The sequence below is a fragment of the Eleutherodactylus coqui genome, chromosome 5, assembly GCF_035609145.1.
Source record: "Eleutherodactylus coqui strain aEleCoq1 chromosome 5, aEleCoq1.hap1, whole genome shotgun sequence".
Classification (NCBI taxonomy): Eukaryota; Metazoa; Chordata; class Amphibia; order Anura; family Eleutherodactylidae; genus Eleutherodactylus; species Eleutherodactylus coqui.
In genome coordinates, this window is record NC_089841.1 from 188,395,462 (window position 1) to 188,414,768 (window position 19,307).

Here is a 19,307-nt window from a genome sequence, read left to right on the forward strand (position 1 = left end):
CGGCAGCAGCCCGGGAGGCCCATGACAGGGGCGACCATTTTGGGAGCGATAAAACATACAAATGGCTCCAGCGATTGGTGTATTGTCCTGACTTGGGAGACATGGTGACTGAGGCCTGTCTCAAGTGTCGGCCCTGTGGACTGAGTAAGGGTCCCGAGGAACGGGCTCCTATACAAACTATCAGTACATCTGCCCCCCTAGAGATTTTGATGATTGACTATGTGCAGATTGGGTACTCTGCCTCAGGACATTCCTACTGTTTAGTCATGACAGACCAGTTCACTAAATATGCGGTGGCCATACCCACCAGAGATCAAACGGCAGAATCGGCTGCAAAAGCAGTTTGTAAACATTTTATACAAGTGTTTGGGTGTCCACAGAGAATTCATTCCGATCAAGGGGCTTGTTTCCAGGGTACTCTGATGGGCGAGTTGTATCAGCTCTATGGGATTGAACGTTCCCGCACGACCCCATACCACCCCCAAGGGAATGGGGCGTGTGAACGGTTCAACCGCACCTTGATCCAGATGCTGCGAACTTTGGAGGATAGCCAAAAGGCTCGTTGGCCGGAGTATTTGCCCGAACTGATGTGGGCTTATAACAACAGGGTACATAACACTATGGGTTACTCTCCCCATATGCTGATGTTCGGGAGAGCAGGCCAGGAGATTGAGGATCTCCACATGCCCGACCCGATGGGGCCACCCCCGAGGAATACTACAGCATGGGTACAAGAACACCGCCGTCGGTTGAGAGCGGTGCACAGGGTTGTGGGAGAACGCCTGAGACAAGTGGTGCATCCAAACTCAAGACCAGTGCAGAGAGATGAGTTCACTCCGGGTGACCGAGTGTTATTCCGGGCCAAGAGGCCATCTGGAAAGTTGGATGGGCGGTGGGAGGCGGTTCCGTATATGGTGAAGCGAAGGGTAGATCCTGACATACCAGTTTATGAAGTAGAGCCAGTAGGAACTGGGGGACCCTCGCGGAGTCTACACCGTAATATGTTGAGACGTTGTAACTTTGAAGAGGCCGCAGCTGAGAAGGAGGTGTCTACACCCGCCATGAGTACTAGGGAACCTCCCTTAGAAGAGGAAAGCTGGGTCATCTCAGTCCCTATCCCGGCGGAGGTTCCAGTTCAGACAAATCCGACACCCAGGGAAGGAGCTACACAATCAGCAGTGCATCCTTCAGTGACTGCGCCCAACTCCCTTGACTCTATGACTCTGCGTAGGACAACTAGGTCCAACGCTGGCGTACCTCCACTGCGCTATGCGCAGGACGGGTTTGTTTGGGGAAGGTTGCCGGGGGCGTCAACCTCTAGTGGGGTGGCATGTGAGAGGGTGAGACAGCCTCCAATATGTGTACATTGTTCTTGTTACTGTAAATAGTCCACTACTGTGTGTTTTACTATTTGTCCACAAGAGGTCACTGTTCTGCAGAAAAGATTATGGTCAAACTGTGAGGTGACAGGACCATGGTAGCCTGTGATTGGAGAACCCGTTGCCTGGTTACAGCGTGCGCACGGGAGGAGAGAAAAATGAAAAGCGTGCGTACAGTGTGAGTTGGGCAGTTGGTCGAGGAAGCCATTTTGAGTGGAGCTACGGAAGAGGGACGGAGGTCGTATCCTGAAGGGATCGGAGCTACAGCGGATTCAGATGCCCGCTGGATGGGAGAAGACTTGCTGCAGGGGATGTTGCTGAACAACCGGAGCGAGACTGCATATTGTGTGGACAATACTGGATGCCGCTGAGGAAGTGAGTAACGGCTCTCTGCGGTACTGCACGCTTTTCTGGAGGAGCCCCTCATCCGTCTAGACTTTTTGGCCGATCAAACAGCAAAAGCAGACCGGTCTACGTGCACGCAAGACACCATATTTTGGCGCCAAGTTACTTGGGACTGCATTTTGGCCTGTAGTTAGATTAGGTAGGGTTATGGACCGTGTCAGGCCACACTTCAGCTGTCAGTAAGAAGCTACTGGAGAACATTCACCTGGCTATATAGCCGCTGTTATTTATACATACCCCTTATTGTATTGGTCTGGGGGGATAGAGTCAGTGTGGGTAAGTCTGTAAGCTGTTGTGCTGCACCGCCGGTACTCAGATCATTCTCCCTTTCCTTTGTTCCTTAGTAGCGGTATTAATAGGTAACAAGGGGCAGGATTATTTAGGCCTGCCCGTTAGGTAAAAGCATAGTTTATTATAGTAGCGCCCTTTGGGGAGTACAGCGCTGTACAGCACAAGGGCCTCAGCCATCTGGCTGAGTGTATGTGAGTTTTGTTGGGTTACCCATTGTTTGTGGTCACGTGGGCCACAGAGCTTTAGTAAAATTCGGTTTGCCCCTGAACTGGTGTCAGAGACGTTTTTCTTGTTTGTGACTTCGCTGTATCCTGGGGAGCCCACCCCGGTACACGGCTTACATTTGCTCCGCCGCACTTCTCCTCCGCACTTGTTTTAGGTCTTCAACCAGCGCTTCCATGTCGGGTATTTCAAAAACCAGCCTCCAGGAAGCGCTGGCTCTGATTTGTTCTCATTTCTGAAACATTTCTTTCTTTACAATCTCCGACACACTTGGACTATAAAGACACTTTCTTCAGTCGCAGTTATCTGATGGATGATTTCTGGGAGAGTACTTTGGAAATAGAGGGAAAACACAAACAGTCTTTTTCCACTAAGTATGCTTTGCTCTTCGCTGACCTAGAGGCATACACTTTGCAATCACTTGCGCCATATTTGGAGTAGTGGAGTCAATCCCACTCCTCCTCTCTATAGATGAGCAGGGGAGTGTGTAATATCTTCCGCCGACTCCTTCGCCAGAAACTGGTTCAGACTTCTAATCCCATGAGGTGATGCATCCCATAATTATCTAGGGTGAGCCTCAGCTTAGCCCAGGTGGACAGATCAGAGTCCCAGCCTCCTGAAAAAGGGTTCTCCTCCACCGACTACGTCTCTCGAATCACTCCCCTCGACTCTGTCACCCAACTTTTACAACCACCAATCACACCACACTAAGCAGGTTAGGGAGACAGACACACAGACACCATGTTTGATGACACCAACATAAAACAATGACATAAACACACAAACATTCAACTGCACAAAAACAATCCACATGGGAAGATAAACACTGAAGGGACCCTAACTCTGGGCCACTACACAATACCATCAGAGAGGTATCTGATTGGCTCCAAATGTATTCTGCAGCAGGACAAGAACCACAAACATCCAGCCAATGTCATTAATAACTATCTTCAGCTTAAACTAGAACAAGGAGTCCTGGAAGTCATGATATTGCCCCTAAAGAGCCCTGATCTCAACATCATTGAGTCAGCCTGGCATTACATTAGGAGTCAGAAGGATGTGAGCAAGTCAGCATCCACATAAGCTCTGTGGTTAGTTCTCCAAGATGTTTGAGAACAACTTATCTGCTGATTTTCTTCAAAAACAGTGTGCAAATGTACCTAGAAGAATTGATGCTGTTTTGAAGGCAAAGGACAATCACACCAAATATTGATTTTATTTAGATTTCTCTTTCATTTATTCACTTTGCATTTTATTGAGAAAATAAAGCATTCCAGGGAATCTGTCACCATCTTTTTGCCGCCCTCACTAAGAACAGCATAAAGTAGTGCCTGCCACAGTGATATGTCTGCGGTGTGTATTTGTGCAGCAGTTCTGAAGAAAAATTGCATTTTATTAGTAGCTCCCAGACACAGAACTAGTCCTCCATATTCATGAGCTGCAGGCTAGCCACACCTACCTCTAACCTCCAGCCAATGACTGGCAGTTCTCTCTCCATTTACAATAGTAGGCAGACAGCAGCCAATCATTGGCTAGAGGGAGGGGTTGGCGTAGATAGCTGCAGCTTATGATTATCCAGGACTGCTTCAAGTAGTCCTCTATGCATGTGCTGTCACTGGTAAAATGTAAAGCCCCATTTACATGCAATGGTTATTGCTCAAAATGCGCTCAAACAATGTATTTTGACCGATAAACATTGCGTGTAAGTACTGCCATCATTTGCTTTTTGTCCGAAGGATGAATTTTATTTGAGTTTAAAATCCATTGTTTGGCCAGGCAGCTGATATCAGGGACTGCACACTGTGATTCTTCACGGGAGCGCTGATAACATTGTATTCAGCTGCTATTCCCATGGCAGAACAAAGGGGCTATATACAGATAACAGACCCACCTGCTGTTGCATGCAAATGAAGCTAATAAGCTACTGAATAGACATTAGTGCCCTTTAGCAGCTTATACAAAATGATCGCTCAAACTGTCAATCATCCTATCTTTTGAACAAAGTTTGAGCGATCATCTTTGCGTGTAAACGGAGCTTTAGTTTATTCACAACTACTGCACTAATCCACACAACAGCCATATCACTGTAATCAGCCGACCTGCCACTATGCTATGGTGCAAAAAAAGGGTGCAAAAAGATGGGGACTGAGTCTCAACTGCCCAAAGCTTTTGCAGAGGTGAGAAGACTTACATAATGAAAGAAAAAAATGTACCAGAATGCTTCTTTATTAAGGAAGATGACTGACATAATCAGTGATAATAAATGGATAAACTTCATACCAATCCACATCCTCATAGACCCGTGATGGCGAACCTTTGATACGCGAGTCAGTACTGACACCCGGCTGCATGCGACCACATACTGAGAAGTATGGGGCCGCATGCTGAGAACCTAGAAGAATGTTTTATCCTCGGCTCCTGCACAGCCAGGTGCAATAGCCAACGATAAAACATCGCTGTAGACACTCTGTGCCGGAGGTCTGTAGGCCAAAACAACAGAAGGCAGGCACAGAGCGTCTATTTCTGGGACTTCCGTTTAGCCCGCTGACCTCACTTCTGGCCGGCGGAGCAGGGAGCTGACATGCCAAGCTCAGCAGGTTGCCCATCACTGTCAGGGCTCCCACACACTTGTGTTTTTTGTTAACGCAATTGTCAATGGGACTTTCCAATGTTAAAAACGCAACACAACTTGCATTTTTGGTGCGTTGCGTTTAGCATTAGAAAGTCCTATTGATAATCACGTTAACAAAAAACGCAGCATTACAAAAACGCAAGTGTGTGGGAGCCCTCATAGACATACCGCATGTAATAATGCTATCAATTATATCTGTCCCACAATATGGAAATTATGTGACGTCACTTCCTATTCTGTAACATCTCCTCCATAATAAAGACAGTGCTGATGGGTCACACATCACCTCCTAGAAGTAACCAGCAGCAATGAAGACTTTCCTGCTCCTCCTTATATCACTGGCCTGCTTGTCAGGTGAGCATTACTAGAGACATTACTGGTACATTAGTAGAGAGATATTACTAGCACTATGATGAGATGTTTATATGGATGGAACCTTATTCTGTGTATTTCCAGGTGTCCAGTCTCAGCGACTTGACCAGTCAGCAGACCCAGTGGTGATAAAGCCCGGGGCTTCCCACAAACTATCTTGTGAAGGGTCTGGATTCACCTTCGGTAGCTTCCTTATGGACTGGGTTAGAGAGACTTCTGATGGAAAACTACAGTTGGTAGCGCGAATTTATACTGATGGATCCAGCACATTCCATCATGATTCTGTTAAAGGCCGATTCACAATCTCCAGAGATAACAGTAAGAACATGTTACATCTACAAATGAACGACGTGAAGCCTGAGGACACGGCCAGATATTACTGTGCAAGAGAGTCACACTGATACAAGGCAATGACTGCGTGTGATATAAACTTGTAGGAAGATCCATTATTTCCCCACCAGGGGGCAGCAAATGTCCTATATTACGGGGAAGTTAGAAATAAAGTTGGTGCTGCAATATTACCAGAAATATTGTGGAGAGACAGGAGCACACGACTTCCTGTATTAGATTACGGTGATTTACTATACTAATTTATTTGGGCTCTCGCACCCAGATTTCACACATCACAAGTCACACGAGTCACTTTATTTGGAAATATCTTTTGTATGCTTTTATTTATCAATGCAATTCTGAGATTGTTTTATTGTAGTTTATTTTAGTAGTAAATCTTCTTCAATACATATTGCCTTTATTAATAAAAAAAATGTAAATTTACTCCTTGTAAGGGCTCCCACCCACTCGCGTTAGCGTTTTGTGTTTTTTTAGTGCTGCGAAAGAGCACTAAAACTTTGTAGTTTTAAAAACAAATTAGTTTTAATGTGGCTATGCACATTTGCGTTTTTTTCTCGCAGCGCGGTTGCGTTTTTTTATCGCGTGCGACTGCCCTATATTAGTGCGATGTCCTATTTTTCTCTCACCCATGCAAGCATAAACTTGCGATTTTTGTGCGATGCGATTTTAGCATTAGAAAGTCACATTGAAAAAAACGCAGCGATATTGCAGCGTTAAAAAAAAAAAACACTAGTGGGTAGAAGCCCTATGGCTGCTTTCATATGGCTGAGAAAATTGCATGAGATTTGTGCGTTGCGAGACGCACAAATCTCGCATGAATATGACCCTCATTCCTTTGAATGGGGTCATGCACATGAGTGATTTTTTTCCCCGAATCACATTGCAGTGTGGGAAAAAAAATCGCGGCATGTCGTATCTTTGGGCGTTCCCTCAGAACTCCTCACCCATTGTTGTCAATGGGGCCAGAAAACATATTCCACAGCATGCAATGTTCATGCAGTGCGATGCAAGGTTTCCCATTGAAAACAATGGGAAACACTTGCCGAATCTCCGATGCAGCTGAATGCTACGCCAGAGGAACGTAGCTGTACTGGAGTGAGGGGAGGTGTTTTATTCACAAAAACATCTCAGGTCCGCGGGCACCTTGCACGTTCCAGAACGCAAGTGGCATAAGAGGCAATAGGTGATACGAATCATAGTATAAGCAAATATCTGTATGATGAACAATGATATGGTATATGATGCTATTGGAGAAGGTGTAAAAACAACAATGGAACGTTATAAAATGCTAGTGTAGTAGAATCATAGAATGGTAGAGTTGGAAGAGACCTCCAGGGTCATCGGGTCCAACTCCCTGCTCAGTGCAGGATTTACTAAATCATCCCTGACAGATATTTGGCCAGCCTTTGTTTGAACACTTCCATTGAAGGAGAACTCACCACCTCCCATGGTAATCTGTTCCACTCATTGATCACTCTCAGGGCTTATTCAGACGACCGTATATCGGCCAGGTATTCACGCCAATATCCTGCGTCCCTCTCTGCAGGGGGAGGAAGATAGAAGAGTCGGGAGCAGTGGACTGAGCTCCCACCCCTCTCTGCCTCCTATCCACCCCCTCTCCGCCGCTCAGCACTATTTGCAATGGGAGGGGGCGAAGCTATGTCTCAGAACTTAGCTCCGGCCCGTCCCGCCCCCTCTCATTGCAAATAGTGCCGAGGGGTGGAGAGGGGGTGGGAGTTCAGTGTACTGCTCCCGGCTCTTCCAGCCTCCTCCCCCTGTAAAGAGGGACATCGTATATCGGCCGGGCGTGAATACCCGGACGACATACGGTTGTCTGGATAAGCGCTTCCTGTCAGAAAGTTTTTTTCTAATATCTATTTGTGTCTCCTCCCTTTCAGTTTCATCCCATTGCTTCTAGTCTTTCCTTGTACAAATGAGAATAGGGCTGATCCCTCTGCAGTGTGTAAGCCCTTCAGATAGTACATGTAGAGAGCATTATTATAAGAATTCTAATTATATAGATATATAGTATCAATAATGGCCGTGTAGACAATATAGATATAAACATGAACATGGATGCATTTGTGGAGTAAAATATGTGTGCTGATAAGAGGACCTTAACAACAATGGACAACTGGTGCAGCCATAAAAAAAGAAGGGAATCTTACTTCATGAATGTAGAGGTATTAGTAAAAGTGTAAAGGCCCATTTACATTGGACAAGTGTAGGGCAAACGTTGCCCGACACTCGTCCCTGTATCCCCACACTCCCGTGCTCCTGCACGGGAACTAGTAGGGCTGGCTCGCACATGGCGCGGCCAGCAGGGGGGCGGGGCAGTGCAGGAGATTTCTCTCCTCTCGCTCCCCCACCCCTCTCCATTGAGATAAACAGGCGCCATTCGCTATGGAACGGGGGCTGTTTAAACTGCACAATGAGCAATGATCGTCATCGCTCATCTTTTAGCTGCCCTTATCGTGCAGTTTAAACAGCCGCCGTTCCATAGCGAATGGCGCCTGTTTATCTCAATGGAGAGGGACAGGGGAGCGAGAGGAGAGAAATCTCCTGCACTGCCCCCCCCCCCCCCTGCTGGCCGAGCCATGTGCGAGCCAGCCCTACTAGCGTTTGTGCAGGAGCACGGGAGCGCGGGGATACAGGGACGAGTGTCGGGCATCGTTTGCCCGACACTTGTCCAATGTAAATGGGCCTTAAGGCATGTTAGGTGTGGGGTACTTACTAGAGATGAGCGAACGTACTCGTCCGAGCTTGATATTCGTGCGAATATTAGGGTGCTCGGGATGCTCGTTACTCGTAACGAGTACCACGCGGTGTTCTGGTTACTTTCAGTTTCCTCTCTGAGACGTTAGCGCGCTTTTCTGGCCAATTGAAAGACAGGGAAGGCATTACAACTTCCCCCTGTGACGTTCAAGCCCTATACCACCCCCCTGCTGTGAGTGGCTGGGGAGATCTGATGTCACCCAAGTATAAAAGTCGGCCCCTCCCGCGGCTCGCCACACATGCCTTGTGAGTTAGCTGAGGGAAAGTACTATCGTGCTGGTGCTGCTGTAGGGAGAGCGTTAGGAGTCAGTGTAGGCTTCAAGAACCCCAACGGTCCTTCTCAGGGCCACATCTACCTGTGTGCAGGCTGCTGCTAGCAGTGTTTTTTTTTCTCAAAATCGGCAGTGCAGAGCATTGCACCCGGCATTAGGGACAGAAGTGGTGTATAGGCAGGGAGAGTGTTAGGAGTGAGTGTAGCCTTCAAGAACCTCAACGGTCCTTTCTAGGGCCAAATTTAACCGTGTGCAGTACTGTGCTGGCTGCTGTTAGCAGTGTTGCATTTTTTTTTTTTTTCTAAAAATCGTCTGTGCAGAGCATTGCACCCTCCATTGATACTACAGGGACAGAATTGTGTAGGCAGGGCCACAACACAGTTATTGTTCATTGAATATACGCAGTGGGTCCTTCCCTTTGCTAAAAAGGACAAAAAATTATATTTGGCCAGCCTGTGTCAGTCCTAAGGTCTCTGTGTACGTGTGTGCTGCGTGGACAACGTACAAAAATCAGACGCAACCAGCTACGGTTTACTGCAGGCTTGCGCCATTGTCTTTCCTGACTGGCAAATACCTGCTCTGCTAGAGTTAATAACTCTGCTACACTAAAGTTGTGTGTCACTTTTTCAGGGCCACACTACAGTTCTAAAAGTTATTGTTCATTGAATATACGCAGTGGGTGCTTCCCTTTGCTAAAAAGGACAAAAAATTATATTTGGCCAGCCTGTGTCAGTCCTAAGGTCTCCGTGTACGTGTGTGCTGCGTGGACAACGTACAAAAATCAGACGCAACCAGCTACGGTTTACTGCAGGCTTGCGCCATTGTCTTTCATGACTGGCAAATACCTGCTCTGCTAGAGTTAATAACTCTGCTACACTAAAGTTGTGTGTCACTTTTTCAGGGCCACACTACAGTTCTAAAAGTTATTGTTCATTGAATATACGCAGTGGGTGCTTCCCTTTGCTAAAAAGGACAAAAAATTATATTTGGCCAGCCTGTGTCAGTCCTAAGGTCTCCGTGTACGTGTGTGCTGCGTGGACAACGTACAAAAATCAGACGCAACCAGCTACGGTTGAGTGTAGCCTTGCGCCAATTTCTTTCCTGCCTGGGAAATCAAATCACTGGTAATACAGCATGCTGAGGGGTAGGGGTAGGCCTAGAGGATGTGGACGCGGCCGAGGACGCAGAGGGCCAAGTGAGGGTGTGGGCACAGGCCGAGCCAGTGCGGTGGCCAGGGGTAGAGGCAGGGCCAGACCGAATAATCCACCAACTGTTTCCCAAAGCGCCCCCTCACGCCATGCCACCCTGCACAGGTCAAGGTGCTCTACGGTGTGGCAGTTTTTCACAGAGACGCCTGACGACCGACGAACAGTGGTGTGCAACCTTTGTCGCGCCAAGATCAGCTGGGGAGGCACCACCAACAGCATGCGCAGGCATATGATGGCCAAGAAGCCCACAAGGTGGGACGATGCCCGTTCACCGCCTCCGGTTTGCACCACTGCCTCTCCCCCTGTGCCCCAACCTGCCACTGAGATCCAACCCCCCTCTGAGGACACAGGCACTACCGTCTCCTGGCCTGCACCCACACCCTCACCTCCGCTGTCCTCGGCCCCATCCAGCAATGTCTCTCAGCGCAGCGTCCAGACGTCGCTAGTGCCACAGTTTGAGCGCAAGCGCAACTACGACGCCACGCACCCGCACGCTCAAGCGTTAAACGTGCACATTGCAAAATTGATCAGCCTAGAGATGCTGCCGTATAGGCTTGTGGAAACGGAGGCTTTCAAAAGCATGATGGCGGCGGCTGCCCCGCGCTACTCGATTCCCAGTCGCCACTACTTTTCCCGATGTGCCGTCCCAGCCCTGCACGACCACGTCTCCCGCAACATTGTACGCGCCCTCACCAACGCGGTTACTGCCAAGGTCCACTTAACAACGGACACGTGGACAAGCACAGGCGGGCAGGGCCACTATATCTCCCTGACGGCACATTGGGTGAATTTAGTGGAGGCTGGGACAGAGTCAGAGCCTGGGACCGCTCACGTCCTACCCACCCCCAGAATTGTGGGCCACAGCTCGGTGGTGGTATCTGCGGCGGTGTATGCTTCCTCCACTAAAGCACCTTCCTCCTCCTCCTCCTCCAACACAACCTCTGTCCCGCAATCAAGATGTGTCAGCAGCACGTCGCCAGCAGTCGGTGTCACGCGGCGTGGCAGCACAGCGGTGGGCAAGCGTCAGCAGGCCGTGCTGAAACTACTCAGCTTAGGAGAGAAGAGGCACACGGCCCACGAACTGCTGCAGGGTCTGACAGAGCAGACCGACCACTGGCTTGCGCCGCTGAGCCTCCAACCGGGCATGGTCGTGTGTGACAACGGCCGTAAGCTGGTGGCGGCTCTGCAGCTCGGCAGCCTCACGCACGTGCCATGCCTGGCCCATGTCTTTAATTTGGTGGTTCAGCGCTTTCTGAAAAGCTACCCCCACTTGTCATACCTGCTCGGAAAGGTGCGCCAGCTCTGCGCACATTTCCGCAAATCCCACACGCACGCTGCCACCCTGCGGACACTGCAACATAGGTTTAATCTGCCAGTGCACCGACTGCTGTGCGACGTGCCCACACAGTGGAACTCTACGCTCCACATGTTGGCCAGACTCTATGAGCAGCGTAGAGCTATAGTGGAATACCAACTCCAACTTGCGCGGCGCAGTGGGAGTAAGCCTCCTCAATTATTTACAGAAGAGTGGCCCTGGTTGGCAGCCATCTGCCAGGTCCTTGGAAAATTTGAGGAGTCTACCCAGGTGGTGAGCGGTGATGCTGCAATCATTAGCGTCACCATTCCTCTGCTATGCATCTTGAGAAGTTCCCTGCAAAGCATAAAGGCAGACGCTTTGCGCTCGGTAACAGAGCCGGGGAAAGACAGTATGTCGCTGGATAGTCAGAGCACCCGCCTGTCTATATCTCAGCGCGTTGAGGAGGAGGAGGAGGAGCATGAGGAGGATGAGGAGGAGGGGGAAGAGACAGCTTGGCCCACTGGTGAGGGTACACATGCTGCTGGGCTGTCATCCTTTCAGCGTGTATGGCCTGAGGAGGAGGAGGAGGAGGAGGATCCTGAAAGTGATCTTCCTAGTGCGGACAGCCATGTGTTGCGTACAGGTACCCTGGCACACATGGCTGACTTCATGTTAGGATGCCTTTCTCGTGACCCTCGCGTTACACGCATTCTGGCCACTACGGATTACTGGGTGTACACACTGCTCGACCCACGCTATAAGGAGAACCTTCCCACTCTCATTCCCGAAGAGGAAAGGGGTTCGAGAGTGTTGCTATACCACAGGGCGCTGGTGGACAAACTGATGGTAAACTTCCCATCCGACAGCGCTAGTGGCAGAAGGCGCAGTTCCGAGGGCCAGGTAGCAGGGGAGGCGCAGAGATCAGGCAGCATGTACAGCGCAGGCAGGGGAACATTCTCCAAGGCCTTTGCCAGCTTTATGGCTCCCCAGCAAGACTGTGTCACCGCTCCCCAGTCAAGGCTGAGTCGGCGGGAGCACTGTAAAAGGATGGTGAGGGAGTACGTAGCCGATCGCACGACCGTCCTCCGTGACGCCTCTGCCCCCTACAACTACTGGGTGTCGAAGCTGGACACGTGGCCTGAACTCGCGCTGTATGCCCTGGACGTGCTTGCTTGTCCTGCGGCTAGCGTCTTGTCAGAGGGGGTGTTTAGTGTGGCTGGGGGAATCATCACGGATAAGCGTACCCACCTGTCAACCGACAGTGCCGACAGGCTTACACTCATCAAGATGAACAAAGCCTGGATTTCCCCAGACTTCTCTTCTCCACCAGCGGACAGCAGCGATACCTAAGCAATACGTAGGCTGTACCCGCGGATGGAAGCTACGTTCTCTCTCACCATCCAAAACGGGGACATTTCTGCTTCATCAAACTGTGTCTAATATTCCTCCTCCTCCTCCTGCTCCTCCTCCTGAAACCTCACGTAATCACGCTGAACGGGCAATTTTTCTTAGGGCCACAAGGCTCACTCATAATTTTTCTAAACAATTTTTATGTTTCAATGCTCTTAAAAGCGTTGAAACTTTACCTTGAACCAATTTTTCGTTAAACTGGGCTGCCTCCAGGCCTAGTTACCACTTAAGCCACATTAACCAAAGCGATTAATGGGTTTCACCTGCCATCTTGGTTGGGCATGGCCAATTTTTTGGATGTACATTAGTACTGTTGATACAGCAATTTTTGTGGGCCCTCGCCTACAGTGTAATCAAAAGAATTTTTAGCCCACCTGCATTACAGCTGACGTTACATCCGCTGTGTTGGGCAATGCAATGGGATATTTTTGTGTATCGCCGGTGGGTTCCAGGGAGCCACCCATGCTGTAGGTGCACACGGAGTTTAACCTACATGTGTCCACTTGTAAAGAACCCCAGTCTGACTGGGGCATGCAGTGTGGGCCGAAGCCCACCTGTATTAAGCACGACATTACTACCTCAGCTGTGTTGGGCAATGCAATGGGATATTTCTATGTACCGCCGGTGGCTTCCTGGCACCCACCCATGCTGTGGGTCCACAGGGAATTATAAATGCATCTGTTTCCACTTGTAAAGAACCCCAGTCTGACTGGGGCATGCAGTGTGGGCCGAAGCCCACCTGCATTAAGCACGACATTACTACCTCAGCTGTGTTGGGCAATGCAATGGGATATTTCTATGTACCGCCGGTGGCTTCCTGGCACCCACCCATGCTGTGGGTCCACAGGGAATTATAAATGCATCTGTTTCCACTTCTAAAGAACCCCAGTCTGACTGGGGCATGCAGTGTGGGCCGAAGCCCACCTGCATTAAGCACGACATTACTACCTCAGCTGTGTTGGGCAATGCAATGGGATATTTTTATGTACCGCCAGTGGGTTCCAGGGAGCCACCCATGCTGTGGGTCCACAGGGACTTCACAATAGGGAGTTGTACCTGCCTGTGTCTATGAATTAAAAACCGCGGTCTGACTGGGGAATGCAGACACCTTGACAGAATGAATAGTGTGTGGCACATAGGTTCCCCATTGCTATGCCTACGTGTGCAGCTCCTGATGGCGGTGGCACAGGATTCTATTTCTCATTGCTTCTGTACAGCATTGTGGGCTATCGCCCCGCCCCTTTTAAAGAGGGTCGCTGCCTAGCCGTGCCAACCCTCTGCAGTGTGTGCCTGCGGTTCCTCGTCATGGCAGACGCACTTCTAAATAGACATGAGGGTGGTGTGGCATGAGGGCAGCTGAAGGCTGCGCAGGGACACTTTGGTGTGCGCTATGGGGGGGAGGGGGGGTGGTTGGGCAGCATGTAACCCAGGAGAAGTGGCAGTGGAGTGTCATGCAGGCAGTGATTGTGCTTTGTTGGAGGTAGTGTGGTGCTTAGCTAAGGTATGCCATGCTAATGAGGGCTTTTCAGAAGTAAACGTTTTTGGGAGGGGGGGGGGCACTCTTGCCGCTATTGTGGCTTAATAGTGGGACCTGTGAACTTGAGATGCAGCCCAACATGTAGCCCCTCGCCTGCCCTATCCGTTGCTGTGTCGTTCCCATCACTTTCTTGAATTGCCCAGATTTTCACACAAGGAAACCTTAGCGAGCATCGGCGAAATACAAAAATGCTCGGGTCGCCCATTGACTTCAATGGGGTTCGTTACTCGAAACGAACCCTCGAGCATCGCGAAAAGTTCGTCCCGAATAACGAGCACCCGAGCATTTTGGTGCTCGCTCATCTCTAGTACTTACTAGTTACATGAAAGAGAAGAGCCTTGGCATATGCTGGGCTAAGAATGACCTAATATAGTTCAATGTCAGGGATTTAAAGTCTGCTTTGGCGGGAGAACGACCATGCACTCGCAGTCAAGTCACCGCATGGAGATGGAGCACGCATACGCCAACCTGCCACCGCTGGGAGCGAATAGCTTTTTAATACAAGCGAATCACGCATGTATCTGGCAAATTACCGCAAAACATGGGACATGAAATGTACACCGTATGTGCTATATTTTCCGGACAGCCGATTTTATGCGCTGAAAAATCTCCTATCTGAACGGATGTATTGGAATGTAATGATTCAGATGGCCGCAATTTCCGCTCCTCGTTCTACCGCGGTAAAATAGCTACGATAAAACGCTCACATGAAAGAAGCCTACTATACACACAGAGAGATGAATGTGACTTATTAGCCCTTGATGCAAACAGTAAGAATTAAGGTGCCAGTTGCTGTAAAAACTAGGAGTGCTCTGATGGCGCTTGGATTACTAGTACCCCTAAATGAGCGAGCCGACTACTGCAGCAACCGCCCTGGATAGGAGCTGCTGTTAGTTTGCTGGTGTAGTGGCCCAAAGTTTACGGGTTCCCTTAATAAGTATGCATGTGTTTGTCTCGTGTCATTGTATGGTCATTGTCTTCAATGTGTGTGCATTTCATGAGTATTGCACCTCTGCAGCGCTGAATGGGTTAATGTCTGACTGAGGTCTGAAAAATGTATCATATATCCCACGTGTGATATATATGTGTTTGCAAGAGGAGTCTAAGAGAGAGTCTAGAAGAGTTGCAATCATCTTCTTGCAAGAAAGAGAAAGAGTGGGTTTTAGCCGGAGTCTTGGGAAGAGAGAGAGAGACTGTTCCTCATTCTAGAGGAACCCCAAGATGGAAGAGGCTGAGCGATGGCCTAATGTCTGTTCTGGAAGCAAATCACAAAGGCCTCCTTAGTGCTAAAATGGAAAACTGAGAGAGAGAGTGAGAGGAATCGCCGGGCAGAACTAAGTGTCTAACTTTGAGTGTGCACCGGTAGAGAGCTGGAGAGAGAGTAAAGAGAGTTGTCAGGAACAGAACCCTACAGATAACTACCCCACTACCTCCTCGGCTGTAGGCCTGCTCCTCGGTGCTGCACTGCCACTATTCAGAGTAGATTATTCCTATTATCAGTGGTGCCTGCTCTTGGTTAGCTGATGAAATGGACATTAGTATCCCAGCTGATAAGGCTAGAAAACAGTTTAACCCCTGAATAGGTATTCAATATCATCATTAGGATACAATTTACAAGCTCAAATATAGAAATACTATGGTGACCATTTATAACCATTGCCTCCAAATTAACAAGCACTCTGCTGCAAGGAGCCTATGTAATTCTGCACTGCTCAGAGGAGCCTGTTCCTATTATAATGGCCCCTGCCCTGGGCTAACTGCAAGAGTTTAGTATTAACCCTAAGTGGACAGGTCACTACTGCAGGAACCTCCCTGGATATAAGCTGCTTTAAGTTTAATTACACTACTCAGAGTAGTTTATTCATATTGTCAGTGGTGCCTGCTCTTGGCTAGCTGCTGAAATAACTTTAGTATTAGAGATGAGCAAGCATACTCGCTAAGGACAATTGCTCGATCGAGCATTGTCCTCAGCGAGTCCCTGCCCGCTCAGGAGAAAAGGTTCGGCGGTGAGCAAGGGGGAGGGAGGGAGAGAGATCTCCCCTCCGTTCCTCCCCGCTCTCCCCCGCTGGCCGCCGGCAGCCAAACCATTTCTTCCGAGCAGGCAGGTGCTCGCTGAGGACAATGCTCGTTCGAGCAATTGTCCTTAGCGAGTATGCTCGCTCATCTCTAATTAGTATCTCAGCTGATAAGGTTAGAGGACAGTCTAACAACTAAATGGATGATGAATATCAGCATTAGGTTACAGCTTGAAAGCTCAAGGATAGAAATACTATGATGGCTTTTTATGAACCATTGACTCTGAATGAACAAGCCCGCTGCTGTAGTTACCTCGCTGGATATGAGCTTCTATAGCTCAGTAACATTACTCAGGGTAGCTTGCTCTTATTGCAATAGTACCTTTACTGGGCTAGCTGCTGGGGTAAACCCTGATGTCCCAGCTAATGATGGTAAAAGACCCTCCTAACACTGACGAGGTGATCTTGATGTCAGTTTTAGGGCACATTTTGAAAACTTAACACGTTTCTTTAAGGCATAAACACAGCATTTCATCAGGAATTTTAGACATTATTTGTCCGAATAGGTAGAGAGCTATACAGCCATGATGTTCAGCCACTCGCTAGAGCATAATAGTGGAACCGCCGGCTAACACCCGGGTTTATGTGTTCAAAACCCCGCCCTCCTCAGTTCTGGAGGTGTGGCCCTACCTGCCAATCAGGAACCAAGGTGGACGTTCCTCAAGATGACATCATCACACTATCCTTTGAATGCCTGTGTCAGTAGGGTGAATGGGGGGGATTCGGTCTTCAGTATAAATCCCGCACAAATGAATGTTACCTCGAAAACAAGTGAATATATGAGGGTCATGCTGATAATAATGCAAAAGTGGTCATAACGTCTTTATTAACTGATGAAGATCATTCAAATTGCACATGCAGTGGTGACACATGCCATGAAACATCACCTCAGGAAAAGAAACTGGAAAGCTGCATTCAATAGTAATTTGGTAAAAGTGGTTCAATAGAGTATATTGAGCAACGAGCCTAGACCAGTGTGAACAGGAGCATATCCCAACAGATAGATAAGCGGAGAGTAGAGGGTCTCATTGAGCCCATGGGGATGTTGGCTATTTCTCTGATATATCCACTCTGTCTCTTTACACATCAGTTTCTTATCCTGATCTCCCTTTCTTTCATTGTTTTTTAGTAGCTCAATGCATGAATAAAAATGTTATTGATGTTGTTATCATGAACCTGGCGCATATGTAGAGCTAAGGGGTATCTTCTCTTCTCAAAATATTACCCACATGGGCCAATACTAGTCTTTGGAGCTGTTGTACTGTCTTGCCTATATATTTTTTGGCACATACACGTTGCCATATAAACTGTGAACTGAGATTTACAGAAAAAAAAAATCACAGAGGTGAGAGAAAAAACTGTGCAAAGACATAAGTCACAGAAAAACAAGCCAAATATGCATCATCATGTTTGGCTTGTTTTTCTGTGAGTTGTGTCTTGGTAGATTTTTTCTCTCACCTCTGTGATTTTTTTTTAGCTATTAGTGAGATGGTATAGGTTCTGATATATACGTGGTGGCCTTGCTGTGACCCATCAGTTTACATATTTTGGCCAAGATGCAAACTAACATCCGCATTTATCAGTGTTGTTTTTGCATGCAGTATGCTATAGAGGCTGGGGAAGCCCAGGATGCCCTGCCAGTGTGGCGCACGGTGGTAATACAGGGCAATTTACTGCTTTGCCAGTAGGGGTTGTATTCCTGTATGGTGTGGCGCACTTATCTATGGCTGGCATCCTTGGTATCACTTCATATGTGGTATAGAAATCAGAGGATATTTAGTAATTGTGTTACCATGCAGCGGCTACGGGTCCTCCTGGGGCTGCTGGGTGCTGGGTCCCGCGGTCGCGCCCCCCGGCTTGTTGTCTGGCTGCCGGGCCGCAGGTGGCTGGTTGGCGCAGTGCGCACGCTGGTGCGTCTGGGCGGCACCGTGCGCGCGCGCCTGTGAATACAGCTCCGTGCGCGAGCTCCTGTTTATTTGATTCTGTCATTAAGTGTCGCCTCCCTCTCTCCGCTTCTAGGTGGAGGCTACTGTTTATAAGGCTGGCAGTGAGGTGCATTCACTGCCAGTTATTTATTTCTGTCACTGTGCTTGTATCCTGCCACTGTCAGTCTCCTGATTGTCAGCTTGTCTGCTTTATCTGCCAGGTTATCCCATCTGCCTCAGACTGCGTGTATTTTCTGTTGGTTTACTTCATCTGCCCTGTGCCATCTTGGTACGCCAGCGCCCCTTCTCGGTCCCTAGCGAGAGTAGGGACCACCGCCCAGTTGCCCGCCTGGGGTTAGCCAGGAGTGGAGGCAAGTAGGCAGGGGCAGGGTTGCGGGTAAGTTCTAGGGCAACCCGGGCTGGCGTATCATCGGGTAGGATACCGTAACATATTAGCTGGCCCTTTAAAATTGCCCTGTGGTTTTTTTTGTGTTTGCTCTCCAATGGAGACCAGAAGTGTCCTTGCAAGTCAGTTTCATGATCTAGTGGGCGTGATTTAAGACCTGTCCGGAGCAGCGGGTGTTGGCGCAGGTTTCTGCTGCCCCGACTATCCCCCAGACCAAGTGTCCTCTCCCTGAGGTGTTTTCCGGGAAGAGAAGCAAGTTTTTTGTTTTTCAGCAGGCATGTATATTTCCAGATGCGGCCTGGATCCCCTGGCTCAGAGTCCCAGAAGGTGGGATTGATTATGTCCCTACTGTGGGGTCCCCCCCAGACATGGGCCTACTCCTTACCCGAGAGATCGGCTTTTCTGCAGTCTGTTGATTCATTTTTTCGGGAACTGTGAGGTATTTTTGATAAGCTGGACCAGGCGGGGTTATCAGTATCCCATCTCACTGCCTTACGTCAGGGACAGCAGTGTGCAGAAAACTATTGCTCCAAGTTTAGACAGTATGCCGTGAAACCTCCTGGAACGTTGGTGCCCTCAAAGATGTGTTTTTGTTGGGTCTTTCTGATGCTGTCAATGATCTACTTCTTTCCCATCCTGCTCCCATAACACTTAGGGTGGACACCCACTGGCGTTTTTTCTCCACTGCAATGCGAGACTAAAGTTAAAGTCTCGCATCGCAGTGCCAGAAAAAAGCCAGCATCACGCCGG